This window comes from Mus caroli, chromosome 14 (assembly GCF_900094665.2).
Source record: "Mus caroli chromosome 14, CAROLI_EIJ_v1.1, whole genome shotgun sequence".
Taxonomy (NCBI): Eukaryota; Metazoa; Chordata; class Mammalia; order Rodentia; family Muridae; genus Mus; species Mus caroli.
This window is the reverse complement of record NC_034583.1, coordinates 22,076,880-22,093,540: the sequence shown is the minus strand read 5'-3', so window position 1 is coordinate 22,093,540 and position 16,661 is coordinate 22,076,880.

Genomic DNA, 16,661 nt, shown 5'->3' with positions numbered 1-16,661 from the left:
CTAGAGCAGGAACACAGGAAAGATGTTGGGCTGACCTTTTCAAAATTTCCCGCAACCACAGAATGTCATTAGGAGTCATTTTATTGATAGGTTTTGTTGTTTAGTTGTCTTTCTTTCTTTCTTTCTTTCTTTCTTTCTTTCTTTCTTTCTTTCTTTCTTTCTTTCTTTCTTTCTTTCTTTCTTTCTAACACTAGTATTTGGTTTTCCCCTAGGTCCCGTGACTATCTAGTCTCAGGTTCTTGGTCACCTATGCAGTGGCCAACATGGGTTCCATCTTGTGATGGAGTGAGCCTTAAGCGAAATCAGATATTGGCTAGAAACTTCTACAAGCTTTGTTCCACTAGTGCTCTAGCATAGCTAGCTTGAAGGCAAGATGTTGTAGATCAAAAGACTGGCTTGGTATTTTTGTTTCCCTTTTGGTAGCATGCAGAATACCTTCTTATACCAAAGATGCTAGAACATAATGGTGAAGACTGTGTAGGCACCAGCTTGACTTCTCCGTATTAAAAGAGTTGTGTAGGTCTTGTCTTCCTGTCACTTTTTAGATAGCAACCTACAACCTTGGCAGCAGCCTAGGTTGTCTGGGAGTTCCCAATAGGACCCCTTTGGCCAACAATTCAATTAGATGTAACCCAATCCCAGTAGTACTGACAACACCATAGTGACAAGAGATGGCCAGTTGAGACCCTTTCTCTCCATTGTCCGGCAATTTCATCTATATTGCCTTCATATATGTAACATACCTTAGGACGCTTCTGTTGTAGTAGGTTTCCATACTACCCCTCAAACGACTCTTAGCTTTAGCTGTCTGTCTCTGTATTCCCTTCCTCTTCTCCTTCTTCCTTGCCTCTCCCTACTTGATCCTCCTGTTCCAGCCTTATCCATCCATAACTATATATTCTATTTTCATTTCCTAATGAGAGCTATGCCCCCCCCCATAACCTTACTTTATACCTAACTTCTGTGGTTCTGCAGATTGTGGCTTGGTTATTATTGACTTACAGCTAATACCAATATATAAGCAAATGCATACTGTGTCTTCCTAGGTCCAGGATACCTCACTCAGGATAATTTTTTTCTAGTTTTATCCATTCATTTACCTGTGAGCTTCTTCTCCTCTCTCTCTCTCTCTCTCTCTCTCTCTCTCTCTCTCTCTCTCTCTCTCTCTCTTTTCTTCCTTCCTCCCTCCTTCCCTCCTTCTCCTCCCCTTCTTCCTCTTCTAATTGGCTGAGTATACTTCATCATGTAAATGTGCTACATATTATTTATTCATTCTTCTATTGAGGGATGTCTAATTTTTTTCCATTTTCTGGCTATTATGAATAGATCACCAATGGACATGATTGAGCAATCCACCATATGTCTGTGGTAGGATGACAAATCCTTTGGGTATATGTTCAAGAGAAATATAGCTGGCTTTTGAGTTAGAGGGGGTCTCGTCCTGAAGACCTGCCACACTGCTTTCCATAGTGGCTACACACATTTGTAGTTCACTTTAGCAATGGATGAGTGTTCCCCCTACTCTACATCCTCACCAGCAAGAGCTGTCAGTTTTATTGATCTTAGATACTCTACTGATGTAATAAAAAATCTCAAAGTAGTTTTGATTTGCACTTCCCTGATGGCTAAGGATGTTGGATGGTTTCAAAGTGTTTCTCAGCCATTCGAGTTTCCTTTGCTGAGACTTCTCTGATTAGATCTGTACTCCATTTTAAAATTGGGTTATATGTTTTCTTGATATCTAGTTTCTAGAGTTCTTTATGTATTTTGATTATTAGCCCTCTGTCAGATGTAGAGTTAGTAAGATGGTTTTCCTATCTGTAGGCTGCCTCTTTGTCTGAAAGATGGTGTCCTTCATGCAGAAGCTTTCCAGGTTCATGAGGCCCCATTTATTAATTGTGGCTCTTAGTGCCTGTGCTAACTGTGTTCAGTTTAGAAAGTCTTTTTCTGTACCAGTGAGTTCAGGGCTATTTCCCACTTTCTCTTCTATCAGGCCCAGTGTGTCTGGTTTATGATCATTTGGGGTTGAGTTTTGTAGGGAGCCACAAGTACGGGTCTACTTGGATTGTTCTAAATGCAGTCATCCAGTTTGACTCGCACCATTTGTTGAAGCTTCTCTGTCCCCTTCCCCCAGGGCATACTTACGGATTCTTCATAAAAATCAGATTTCCATAGGTTTGTGGATTTATTTCTGGGTCTCCAGTTTGATGTTATTGATCTATGTGTCTGTTTTGGTTCCCATAATCATGATGTTTTTACTACTTTAGCTCTGTAGAATAACTTGAAATCAGAGACAGTGATAATTTCCACATTCCTTTCTCATTTAGGATTGTTTTATCATTTCTTGTGTACTTCCACAGGAGGCTGAAAGGTGTCTTTTAAAGATCTGTGAAGAATTGTGTTGGAATTTTGGTGGAGACTGCATTGAATCTGTAGATGGCTTTTGGCAGGGTGGGCGTTCTTACTGTATTAACCCTACAGATACAGGAGCACTCAATTTCTTTCTTCAAAGTCTTAAGATTTTTATCATACAAATCTTTCACTTGATGGGTTAGAGTTACTCCCAAGATATTTCATATTGTTTGAAGCTCTTGTGGAAGGTTTCAGTTCCCTGATTTCTTTCCCACTTTGGAGAATTTTGGTTTTCTTTAAAGAATTTTAAAAAAATGAGTTATGTCTATGTGTGTCTGAGCATGGGTTTGTGCATGTGGAATGCGGTGCCTCCACATTCTAGAGGAGGGCATCGTATTCCTTGGAATTGGGGTTACAGGCAATTGTGAGCTAACTGTCATGGATTCAGGGGCTCTCAGTATTTCCAGGCTTATTGCCTTCTGATTTAATCTATGTTAGCATTACATCATACCTTCCTATGTTATCAAAGAGAACTGGACATTATTGTTTTAATTGCTCTTTCAGTGTAGAGATGAGTCAAAGTTAGAACCAAATTTCCCTTGTCAGTTTTATGCTGTTATATAACCACTGCTGGTAACAAACATCTTTATAGCCAAAACATCACATATGGAATTATTTCCTTTAGATAAGTTTCTAGATGGAATGTTGAATCAAATGAAGCATGCCATCAAAGCTCTAGGACCCATGTTTCCATGTTTTCTCTGGTATTTATTCTCACCAACACTGGGTATGATGGTTAATCTTGTCAGCTTGATTGGATCTGGACTCAACTAAAAGAAACACTTTAGGAAGGGTTGGTGTGGCCATTTCCCTCCGAGTGGGCAGCAGTTTGTAGGAGGCAGATGTATAAAGATCCTAGGGAGAAGTATTGCAGCCTGCGTGCCTTCTTGCTGGTGAGTGCGTATACCCCATCATTGTTACTAATGATGCCATCCATCACTGACATTAGGATGCAGGTTTTTAACCTTCCAATGGAACACATCTATAGGAATAATCCAGTTCTTTAACACCAGATTGGAACTGCTGAGACATCCAACTCAGTGCCCCTAGCATCTACACGATTCTTGGGCTCTCCAGCCTGCAGACAGCAATTATTAGATTTTCCAGACCACATCATGTAAACCAATCTAATCTCTTTTTGTAACATACATTCATTATATAGGTTGTATTCTTTTAGAGAATCTGACTTATGCTGGGTGTAATTCTTCTTCTTCTTCTTCTTCTTCTTCTTCTTCTTCTTCTTCTTCTTCTTCTTCTTCTTCTTCTTCTTCTTCTTCTTCTAGGTTTGTCTATATATCAGGTCAGGAATCATGATGGTTTCTCCTGTTTTCTTTTCAGAGTGACTCCAGAGAGAGGGACATCTTTCTTCTGGGCATGAGTCTGCTCAGAATAGCAAGAGACCCCTGTAGGAAGCACCTGGAAGTCTTGGGGTTTTAAAGGATCCAGAAACCTCATTTTTGCAATCTCATATGTCAGGTGAATTTTCCTCCTGTCCCTATGACTCAGGATCCTTTGAGTGTCCAGGATCCCACTTCATTTTGGACCCAGTTTAGAGACAGAGGGAGGTTCTACTGTTGACATGGGCAAGAAATGGGAGAATCCAGGTGTTTGACCACAGAAAGAGCCACTCCATTGTGCCACAGTCTAATACACTTTTGAGATCCAAGGAAACCAGGGATGATTCCGGTAGAAATTTTGTTAAGAACAAAGTCCAGTTTATTCTTGCCATAGTTCTTTTTCTTCCCATTAAAATTCAATATTGCACCCTCAGCAAGAATTGCCCCCCCGCCCCCCGCTTAGCTGATGGGAATTGCTTAAACTGTGGCATCTTAGGGGACATTGAATGGCATCAAGAAAAGTTCCAGTGTGAGGACTAGGCTCCTCTAGGCCGACCCTGGGGTTCCCTGAAACTCCAGCAGCTCTGTCATACAGAGAACTTATAGTGGGTGACATATCGCAGCCACAGAGTGGTGGAGGTTTGAGCTCCTCTCTAGCCTGCATGCTGCAGACATAGCCTTCCTCCTCCTGAGCCTTGGTTTCCTCGTCTGTGAAATGTGAATGGTAGCTAGCACTGTCATCTATCTCTTCATAGAGATGGGAGAATTCAGCAAGGGGAGCCTGGTATACCATGAGCTGAGCAAACCTTAGTCTGGTGACTGTCATCTCTAAAATAGAATAGTACCCACCACGTAGAGTTATTATGAAGAGTAAATGAGATCAGGTGTGGAAGGCGTCTGGAGCCAGGAAGTTCCCATGCAACGGTAATTTCAGGGCCATTTTCCTGTTAGAAACATTACCAAAGACCTAGAGATGTGGAGAGATGGAGAGACTCTGAAGTCTCAGGGGCTACTCCAACAGATGAGGTCTTCCTAAGGTCTCCTGGGGACATGACAGGAGAGGAAAAACAACCACCATTCAAGAACATGAACTATTTATGACAGCTTGTGACTTACAGGGTATTGTAAAAATTCCTTTCTAGGGGAGGCATGTTTATGTCTAAGTCCTCTGCAGAAGGTCTCAACTTAGGGTCATTTTCACGTAAGTTTACCCGGGAACTGTGAGTTTATTGGCTCGGCTCCCTTCCAGAGCACAGGTGATGTGTTGGATAAGGCCAGGAGCACAGGAACCCTTATTAAAGTGGCTTCTCCAGAAGGTCTTCACCCAGCATGGATGCTGGCTCTCCTGTGACTGCATAGATGGCACTCTTCTTCACCCAGCATGGATGCTGGCTCTCCTGTGACTGCATAGATGGCACTCTTCTTCACCCAGCCTGGATGATGGTTCTCCCATGACTACATAGACAGCACTCCCTTCCTCTAGCCCCCCCTAGCCTATACATTCTAGCTCTTCCTCAAGTCTCTCCACCCCAGACGATATGCAATTAGAGACAATTTGTATATTAATATCTGGAGGGAGTGAGTGTCTAGATACTTAGGTGAGGATCCTGTGACTCTTCCCTCATCTCCTTTCCCCCATTATTTATTTATTCACTTTACATTCCTATCACGGTCCCTCCCTCTTCTCCTCCCAGTCCCACAGTGTCACTCCCTCCCCCACCCCCCTTCCCTTCTCATCAAGGGAACCCCTCATACCAACCCACCTTGACACCTCAAGTCACATCAGCACTAAGTGCATCCTCTCCCACTGAGGCACCCAGCTAGGGGAAAGGGATCCAAAGGCAAGCAACAGAGTCAGAGTCAGAGACAGCCCCCCCCTCCAATTATTAGGGGACCCACACAAAGACCAAGCTGTACATCTGCTACATTTGTGTAGAGGGCATAGGTCCAGTCCATGTATGCTCTTTGGTTGGTGCTTCAGTCTCTGTGAGCCTCCATAGGGCCTAGGTTAGTTTGCTCTACAGGACTCCTTGTGGTGTCCTTGACCCCTCCGGCTCCCTTAATCATTCCATGACTCTCTCATGTCTCCTTCTGTAAGTGAATGTCAGCAGTCTGTATTGTTTTGACTGTTGACTGTTTGTTGGCAGGATTGTGATTGACTGTCAAAACTATGTGCAACAGATCTCATAAGGCTGGGGGTTGTTTTGCTCAAAGGACAAACAACTGCCCAACACAGGGGAATGGGAAGATTCATTTGGAGAGCAAGAGTGAAGGAGAAGAAGGAGAAGTATCCTCAGGAGCAAAGAGAAACAGGGGTTGTAACTCAAGTGCCAAGGAAGGCACAGGCAGCCAGAGACGCCAGGTTAGGGGACACTTCACGTATTTTCAGGAACTGTAACACAAACATTCAGTTTGAATTCATATCTAGTCTTGTGCTGTGCATGTCTGTGTTCACTCCATTATTTGTTTGTTTGTTTGCTTGTTTTTGCATAAAGGTCTTTTACACACAAAGCCTTAGCCTGGTGTCACTTGGAAAAGAAAGGGTGGCTGATGGTTCTGTTGAGCTTTAGAAGGGACTGGAGATGTTGGGCAGACATTTGGAGCAAGAGAGGGCAGGAGCTTGGTTCTTTGACTACCTGGGGAAGCCTGTGGGCAGCAGGATGTTGAGTCATTTTAGTTGGGTAGTAAAATAAAAGGTGACTGCCCCAGCAGGCCGATAAGTTCAAATATGTGAATTCAGATGGACCCAGGACAGGTGGCTTATTGGGTAGGTTATTAAGAAGGTACCCCAGAATCCAAACTGCTTGAAAACACCCAAACAAAATGCAGCCCATGCTTCTGAGGGACCAGAGAGTCATGCGTGGGTGCCATATTGGCAATTTCTGCCATTGTGAAGGGAAGAGCTCTGATGCTTAAAGCCTGTTTCCAGTCCTAGAGGGATCAATTTGGCAATGGATACACTATATTTTTTCATGTCCCCTTAATTTTTGGCACCATAGTCAATAGAGAAGGGTTTCCTAATGAGTTAGGGCACTTAAGAGAACAGCCCCCAATTTTTTCTATAGTTGTTTATGTAGAGAATACCAACTCTAACCAGGTCTGAGCCACCCTAAAATGACTCAAGGAGCCATTCAAGACTCAAGTCTTGAAAAGATTCAAGGCTTAAGAAGCCTGTGTTGTGCCCTTGTCCTGCCCCACTGTGATCTTACGGGGTGATTTTCCTCTTCTGTCTGACACTGCCAGGAGTTGTTAAATACTTTGTATTCAAAATAGGAAACAATAAGTAAGGCAGAGTCAAATCAGGAAGAGAGAAACATGAGAAACAAGAGCAGCAGAGAGTCTTAGGAGGAAGGAAATGGGGAGAAAGAAGGACAGATAACTTGTTGTGTGTGAAGGTTTGAGGGGACAGCATAGAAAGGGGCTGCTTAGTGAGCACTTCCAGGAGCTAGCACTGGGCTATCAGGTAGGCCAGCTCTGACTGGTGGAGGTGGGTGTGGCCTTGCTCTCAGGGAGCCTCCTCTTAATGGCCTGCAGCAAGGCAGCTTCCCATTACATGTGCTGGGACCTCCAGTGCCTCATCTGGCAGTGCGCTAGCCTCTCTTGTTGCAGAAATTCTGGAATCTTCTCAGGTCCTCCAGCTTTCAGGTTCCACTCCTGCCCCATGCCTTGCTGTGTGTGTGTGTGTGTGTGTGTGGCCATGTGCATGCACAGAGGCCAGTGGAAGATATCAGTGTCCTCCCCTACTGGCTTCCACCTCACTTTTTTGACAGGTAGAAAGTCCCAGACACACTTCTCTCTCTGCCCCTCTCCTATTGCTGTAGTTTCAGGTATGGGGGAGCATGCCTAGCATTGTCTGTGGACACTGGAGACCCTAACTCAGGTCCCCATGCTTCCTATCAAGTGTTCTTACCTACGAGACTCCTCAGTCCTTAATAGAAATTTTAACTTTAGATTTTTTGGGGGGGGGGGGGGGGATTCTACCACATCTTGATCTTTCTTAGTACATGTCATTTTTTAATCACATCATCAAAGCCAAACAAAGAATTTCAGCTAAAGAAATAAGCTTTTTTATTTTCTTTTTTCTTTTTGTTTTTTTCCTAACATACTGAGTATGTCTTGGGAGAATGGGAAACTTTCTTCCAGGAGAAGACTGGAGACCTGGTAATGACATTGCTCTAAATTGTAAACTCAGAGGGATGCTGCATTTGAGTCTTTACAGCATTAATCTGTGATTATGGCTTTTTCACAGAAATAGACATTGTGCTTTTGACTTTAGAGGACAATATGGGGAATTCTTTAAACACAGACACTCAAGGGGACATATCTGAACTAGGAAATGTAAATAAGGAACTGGGCCTTCACAAGGTCAACTACTTATGGTGCTGATGTCAATGTTGATGGATGGACATCCATATCAACTGCATGCGTGCCCAATTCAAATGCCATATAGCATCCAGACTCACAAGACTGCATTAGTATGTATGATGCTCAAGCATGGATCACAGAGAAGCAACTAAATGAAATGTAGTTTGCAGAAGCTTCCATGGTCTGTTGGCAGTCCGCAAAGGGTGAACTACCCAGTGCTCTGCACCTCACTTCATTAAGTGGAGCTGAGAATGGAATTGTGGTGGTTAGCTTTAATTATGAACTTGATGAAATGTACAGTCACCTGGGAAGAGATCTGGAGTTTCTGCATCGGGGTTATTTGTTATGGGAAGACCTAGCCCATGGTGGGCAGCACCATTCCCTAGGCAGGCACTCCTTTTTTTTAAAAATTAGGTATTTTCTTCATTTACATTTCCAGTGCTATCCCAAAAGTCCCCCATACCCTCCCACCCCACTTCCCTACCCACCCACTCCCACTTCTTGGCCCTGGCGTTTCCCTATACTGAGGCATATAAAGTTTGCACGACCAATGGGCCTCTCTTTCCACTGATGGCTGACTAGGCCATCTTCTGATACATATGCAGCTAGAGACATGAGCTCCGGGGGGTACTGGTTAGTTCATATTGTTGTTCCACCTTAGGGTTGCAGATCCCTTTAGCTCCTTGGGTACTTTCTCTAGCTCCTCCATTGGGGGCCCTGTGATCCATCCAATAGCTGACTGTGAGCATCCACTTCTGTGTTTGCTAGGCCCCAGCATAGTTTCACAAGAGATAACTATATCAGGGTCCTTTCAGCAAAATCTTGCTAGTCTATGCAATAGTGTCAGCGTTTGGAGGCTGATTATGGGATGGATCCCTGGATATGGCAGTCTCTAGATGGTCCATCCTTTTGTCTCTGCTCTAAACTTTGTCTCTGTAACTCCTTCCATGGGTGTTTGTTTCCAATTCTAAGAAGAGGCAAAGTATCCACACTTTGGTCTTCGTTCTTCTTGAGTTTCATGAGTTTCACAAATTGTATCTTATATCTTGGGTATTCTAAGTTTCTGGGCTAATATCCACTTATCAGTGAGTACATATTGTGTGAGTTCCTTTGTGATTGGCTTACCTCACTCAGGATGATGTCCTCCAGGTCCATCCATTTGCCTAGGAATTTCATAAATTCATTCTTTTTGATAGCTGAGTAGTACTCCATTGTGTAAATGTACCACATTTTCTGTATCCATTCCTCTGTTGAGGGGCATCTGGGTTCTTTCCAGCTTCTGGCTATTATAAATAAGGCTGCTATGAACATAGTGGAGCATGTGTCCTTCTTACCAGTTGGAACATCTTCTGGATATATGCCCAGGAGAGGCATTGCAGGATCCTCCGGTAGTACTATGTGCAATTTTCTGAGGAATAGGCAGGCACTCCTAACCTGTATAAAAGTGGAGAAATCCAAGCAGGTTAAACACTCTTCCCTGCTATGGACTGTGCATGTGACCTGAGTGGCTGTTTGAAGTTCTTGCCTTAGTGTCCCCACAGTGATGAACTACAAAGTGGTATTCTATTCTTTCTCCCAAAAGTTGCATCTTGTTAAGATAATTTATTACAGAGATATAAATGAAACTAAAAGATAGGTTTAATGCTGGTCCCTGAGTGAGCGCAGGATTGCTATGCAGAAAACTGGGCCCAGGTTGGAGAGACCCAGCTGTAACCAGATAGTGAAAGCCAGAGCTCTAGTTTTAAAGAGGGTTGGCAGGAGGGGAAACTGTTCTCATGACTTTTCAGCCTTGTTTTATTGGAAGCAGGGTCTAGAGGGATTGCCTGGAGCCATTAGGAAGTTCAAATAGTGTCTTGGGTACAATGCTGATACCTCGGCTGGTCAATGTTTCTTCCAGCTTAAATGCACTTGAGAGCCTCGGAGACAGAGTAGGGAACAAAGGAGAAGGAAACATTGAGAACGACATTAAAAAGGAAAGCCAGGAATACTGTGAGAGATGCCATGATCTTCAAAAGCAAAAGTAATCCCATATCCCAGTTCTCTGGATACTTTCCAGGTGACTCTGGTTGCCCACTTCTAGAGAAGGAGAATCATTACTGCAGCCCAAAGTCTGGGCAATGATAAGTAGTCCCCAGTCTCAGTGGCCTGGAGGGGCTGGTCCTAGAATTTGGTGGCAGGAGGCCCATGATAACCTGTATGCTGGGGGGTTGGGGGGGTGGTGGTGGCCCTACCCTGAAGTCTCAGTGGCCCCTACTCACAGCCTCACTACTAACAGACTTCTGTTTGCTTCATTTTCAAGTTAATGGCGTTCCTTCTGCTCTGATTGGAGCTCTGGCAAGTGTGCCCCCCTCTCCCTTGAGGGCACTGCCTGGTTCTGTCTCTGTGCTACCTGTCCCTTTTGTCCTCAGAAATGGGGTTTGACACCCAACATTGTGGCTCAGAGGAACTCCAAGAACTGGAAAATAGGAGGTGGCTATATTCAAGACTGCTCCTGGGCAGATCTCTTCAGAGGTCTGGGTACTTAGGGCATAGAGTCCCCCCAGAAGTCCAGAGGTAGCCTGGATTCTGGCTGGGGCTTGGGCTAGGCCTAGGGACTATATGCAGTGTTGAAGGAAATATTTCACTGAGCAAAATCATTGGAGATGGGGACATTGCTCCCTGGAGTCAATGAAGAGACAGTCACAGAGCCAGATGTGTGTGTGTGTGTGTGTGTGTGTGTGTGTGTGTGTGTGTNAGAGAGAGAGAGAGAGAGAGAGAGAGAGAGAGAGAGAGAATATCCCAAGTAGTGGTCTTACTGCTTACAGATTCTCCAAGGAATCCTTCCTGGGAGTTTCCCATGGATACCCAGCTTCTGGCTGCTTCTGTTATTCCAAGGCAGAATGGCTGGGATGGGAGCGACTTCTTAAAAGCTGAGGATGTGTTGGTCTTGACTAAAAAAAAAATCATATGCCTCTCACCTGTGTTAGTGGCTGGGAATCCTGCCAGGCTCAGGGCAGAGTCCCCATAGGTGGAAGAAGAGATATTTCTTTAATGTAATTGGGAAGGAAGAGGTGAACTGGGCTCTGGGGGAGGTGGTGACAAAGCTGGCCTGACTATGACAGTTTTATTCAGTGCTACATACTTTTTTTTTTTTCCTGAATGGAAGAAAAGTTTACACCTTTACCATAAATGGCAAAGGAGTGTTGCCATGAACAAATATTGAAAATGAAGTCATATAAGTAAATTCTAGATTGACATGTGGTTTGCTGCAGTAGTTGACTAAAACCCTTGTCCTTTCTCAAAATCAGGTTGTAGGAAGTTATTGGAGAGTTAGTGACCATCACCCCCTCCCGTCCCACTAAGACCTTCTTCTTGAGAAGCAGGAAGGATGAAAAGAAAATTATTTTAATAATATGTTCATCTTCCTCATAGGCATCCTTTGGGTGTGCCTCAACTGCACTGTGTCAGCATCAAAAGTGGAGGTGATAGAAATGATTATTGTGGGAGGTTCTAGAAAGGTCATGTTTTGAAAGGTCTACCAGAGGTATGGATTTGCCTGCTTCTGGCCTTCTGGGGTGGTCACCCCAAGGTCATGGTGTGAGGAGCCCCAAGAACTGGAAAATAGGAGGTGGCTATAGTCCTTTACTGGACTCCATGGCCATCCTTGAATACAGTTAGTTTATTCAGTTGCTATTGAGTTGCCAACATATAGAGGAACATGGGACTGTCAGTCAAGACAGTCTAAAATCCCTGAACACACAAACCTGTGTTCTACTGGGGCTGAAGATGATGTCATCCACATAATACAAATGACTCATTTATAGCATTTGTGACCCCAAGAGCACCTATATGAAGTGGGCAGAGCAATAGAAGTAAATGATGTTAAAGAGAGAAAACTAAGGAAGCCCGGCGAGGTTAGTGACTTGCTCAAGGCCACAGAGTTAGCACAGGAACCAGGGGAGAGTTTATGAGCTCCAATTCTTCATCCACCGCTCATTTTAATAAGTTCCTCCTGTGGGAAAAAAAATGAAGGATTCATTAAGCTACCAAGCTTTCAGAGTGGGGCACTGTGCCTACATTTAGGGGCATTCAATTTGAGTGTGTATTTATAGAGGCGTTAGGCTCCTGCCGTTGTGCTTAGTCCTGGAGTAGAAAATAGACTCAGTGCCTGGGAGAACCCCACGGAGGAGAGAGACATTAGTCAGATATTCCATGAATATTACAGTCAGTGAAAACTTACACATTTGCCCATATGTCACACATCCCGAACAAAGAGACCTTAGAGTTTTAGTCTAAGCTTGAATATGTTTTCATTCATTGTCTGTTGAATACCTGGATGTTAAGCAAAATGATAGTTTCATACTGTGGGGTTTTTAAATTTTTTCTAGAAAGGTAACATAGCCCTTCTGCCATAGAGTCTGTTTCTGTATGTTATGAACAACGGAGTAGCAGCCTATGGAAACATTGGGTTGGCATGAATCTGTCTCTTATTTAAGGTATCTATATTTTTAGTGCTCAGAGACGAATATGTAATTCTATAGGGAATGAGTGTATGTTTGCATTGAGACCAACTATACCTGTGTTTTAGATGGATGAACTCAAAACCATATCAGACCTGTTGGGTGTATAGCTAGGCATCTCCCTCCCCCTCTTCCTCTCCCTCTCCCCAGCCCCCTCTCCCTCCCTTCCCCCTCCCCCTCTGTGTCCATGATGTGTTGCATGGGTATTTGTGTGTTGCAGGAACAGAAGATAACACCACATGCCTTCCACATTATATATTTAAACAAGGTCACTCAACTGAACATGGAGCTCTCTGGCTAGGCTGGTTGGCCAGCTAGTCCCAGGGATCCTCCTATGTCTGTCTCCCCAGCCCTAGGATTCCAGCCACATCCCACTGTGCCTGGCTTTTTATGTGGGTGCTAGGGATTGAAACTCTGGTCCTCTCATGCTTGCATGGTAGGTGCTTTACCAACCGAGCCATCTCCCCAGCCTGTAACTTTTGCTTTGTTTTGTTTTGGTTTTGGTTTTCGAGACAGGGTTTCTCTGTGTAGCCCTGGCTGTCCTGGAACTCACTCTGTAGACCAGGCTGGCCTCAAACTCAGAAATCCGACTGCCTCTGTCTCCCAAGTTCTGGGATTAAAGGCATGCGCCACCACTGCCCGGCCAGCCTGTAACTTTTAAATAATAACATACAGGCTTCCATTTGTGGCCTCAGTTCCTATCGAAGTTTAGGGACAGCCTTGCTCAACACCATCTACTTAAAACCCATTCCTCATGGTGGCGCACGCCTTTAATCCCAGCACTCAGGAGGCAGAGGCAGGCAGATTTCTGAGTTCGAGGCCAGCCTGGTCTACAAAGTGAGTGCCAGGACAGCCAGGGCTACACAGAGAAACCCTGTCTCGAAAAACCAAAAAAAAAAAAAAAAAAAAAACCATTCCTCAGCAAAATCTAGTAGGTCTATTAGGGTTCTGGTGTGGGAGAATTCAACCCTAAGGATGAATTCAACATTGCCTGCCAACTCCTGGACCCATTGCCATGGTGCCCAATTGCCTAGCTGCTGTCTGGATGAACATATATGCTACTTCGGAGCTGCTGCATAGGCCCCTGAAGTTACAATATGAGTGGGCCCATGTGTTGGGGTTGGTCTGGTGCTACTATGTATTCAGATGCTAAATACTGGGCCCCAAGATCCAGTTGCCTGCCCCCCCCATGAGAAGATCCTCATGTACACCAAGTAGTCACTTGATGTGTAACCTTGTTATGCACCGTGCTATGTAACCTCACTCCCCAAGTTAACTAGTCACTAAAAAGCCTAGGATTGAGGTGGGTGGGGTTTTAGTTACTTAGCTAGGGGTCACGGTAAAGAGGGAGAAGAAGAAAGAATACCAAGAAAGCAGCCATGAGAGGAGACGGGCCATGAGCACATGGCTAGAAGAAACAGCCAGTAACAAGGGCCTTATGGCTGGGATATAAGTTAGAATAGTTCAAAATCTGCCCAATCTAGGCTTAGAACTTATAATAAAATACCTAGATTGTGTGTCTTTTATATGGTCTAGTTAGAGTATATAATTCCTTCTACATCCCTGGGAGCCATGCTTGGCCAGGCATCCGTTTATTGGTTAGTGTATTAAATACTGCTGTGTACTGAGTTATCGCCACCCTTCAAATGAAAAAGAACGACATTTTGCATTTCAGAGTGCTGGGAGTCAAGAAGTCAGGACCAGTTTAACTGGACTCTTTGCTTTGGAGTCCAAGGCTACAGTCATCTTAGGGCTGGACTGGAAAGCACTGATTACCATGTACATCAAATACATGTAATAATGAGAACGGTGAAGCTTCCCGTGGGATGTTGGCCTGCGCCTTAGTCCTTCACGGGCTACTGGCCCGAGGACACCGTTAGCTCTTTACTATGTAGGCCTTCTGATAGGGCAGCTAGAAACGTGGCACTCGGCTTAATAAGGTGAGAGACAGCAGAGGAGCAGGCCCTGGCTGGCCTTTTGTAGGTTAGTTTCTGGAGACACACCCCTTCACTTTCACATTTAATGCCTTAGAGGCAATTCACTAGGTCCAGGCCACATTCAGGGGAGAGGACTACACTGTACTATGAACACGGTCCCTACGACCACTTCGTTCCCACCCGTTAGCCCACTTGCTCACTCGTCACTCATTCACTCCCGGCAATGAGATGCAGTAGGGAAAGAATGAGTGGTTGTGCATCCTTGATACAGGTTCAGCCATGTTAAGAACCTCGCAGCATCACCCCATTCCAGCAGCAAAGCCTTCCCTGGGGGAGGTCCAGAGACTTGGGAAAGCCTTCCACGGATGTGAGTGTTGCCAGCGTGTGCAAAAAATGGTCGCTCTGCCTAGGTGTTTTGGTCTGAAGACTGCTCCTACCAAGATGAGCTAAACCTGCCTCCTTTTCAGCTGTATCTAATAGCCCTTTCTCCTTGTTTATCAGTATTCAATAAACCTGTCTCCTTGTTCAGCTATATGCAATAACCCCACCTTCCTGTTCAACCGTACATAACAAATAATCTGCAGGTGTTGTAGCCTCTCTATCAGAGGCCACCCCACCTGGTCCCAGTTTTTCTGAGTCTCAATGTTTACATTTTTCTTCTTTCCCTCTCTACTTTGGTCAAACCAGTCCCTAGTGTCGTGATGGATATGGATTAACTTTTAAAAACCTACAACGCTGGTTTATCTCAGAAATTCAGAACAGAATCCCACGTTACTTAGGGGAACTGGGGAAGATTAGAAATTCAAATGAGCACTTATGATGGTTAATCTTCATTTTCAACCTGACTGGGTTTAGAGCCACGTAGGTTTGGGTATGACTGTGGGGACTTTCCTAAGAGGGTTGACTGGGGATGGGAGACATACCCAGAATATGGGCACGTGCCCTCCAAGGACTCGGGAACTGAATGGAGTGAAGGAAAGGAGCACGGCCATATCCATCCTGATTCTTGTTCTTTATGAAGATGCTTCTCTACACAGCCATGATGTTTGGACCCAGCAATATGGACGCAAGCGACCTGAATCCTATGGAACCTCCTTTGGTGGTTTCTGTCACGTAAATTGGTCACAGCAACATATAACCGAGTAACACGGTCATTGCTACTTTTGTGACATTCCACTCTTTTGAGGGAAATTACACAAATTTCATTTTTTATCTATATAGAAGATCTTTTTCTTGTCTTAAAAATGTCTGAGTCACTCTGAATTGGCTAAGGTACTTCCCAAAGGCACAAATAACACAGCTACATGTACGACATCTAGGTAAATGAGGAGTGAAATCTGTTCAGATGAATAAGACGATGTCTGTTGATCCACCTAACTGCATTATGGTTATTTCATTAATTCTCTGATCGACATTCCACATCTTCATCACATTTGGTGAGGTAAATTTGTTTAACATGAAGCCCTGGTACCCTTTAAAATAATTATGCTTCCAAATGAAAGTTTAATTTTCAATCATTTGCTCTGTGAAAATAGAAACAAATGAAAGGCTAGTATGATGGATTGAAGGCTTTGCAATGGATCCCCCAGAGCTGGAGAGATGTGAGTTTTTTCTGGGGTGGCTGATAGTGGAGGAACTTAAAGGATGGTGACAGAGCTGGTTCTGTGGACTGTGGGCTTCACTTCTTAATAGAAACAAAGCCAGAGGGCACAAGAGGAAGCAGAGGTAAAGCAGGTCACGTTCTGATTACTTACAGACCGTGACCTTCACTGAGACCATGGTCCCTCTACTGTAGCAGTTTTTCTGGTAGCTTCCAGCAGACTCGTGATTCTGTGGTACAAGTGCCTTTATGGAAAACAGCCAATTTCCAGTGAAACAGAATGAAAATGGTCTTAATTTGCAAACACAACAGGTGGATGACGTTGTGTGTTTGCCAATAATGAAATCTATAGGATAGGAAGGACGGGTGACTTTGTTTCAGCTTTAGGCTAATTGCCATGATTTTTGGTTTGTTTGTTTTTTAAATTACTTCCAAACAGTTGAACATAAGACCTGTCCAGTTCAGTTAGGACTGTGAATTCCTGAGAGATATTCTATTTCTTATTTAATTG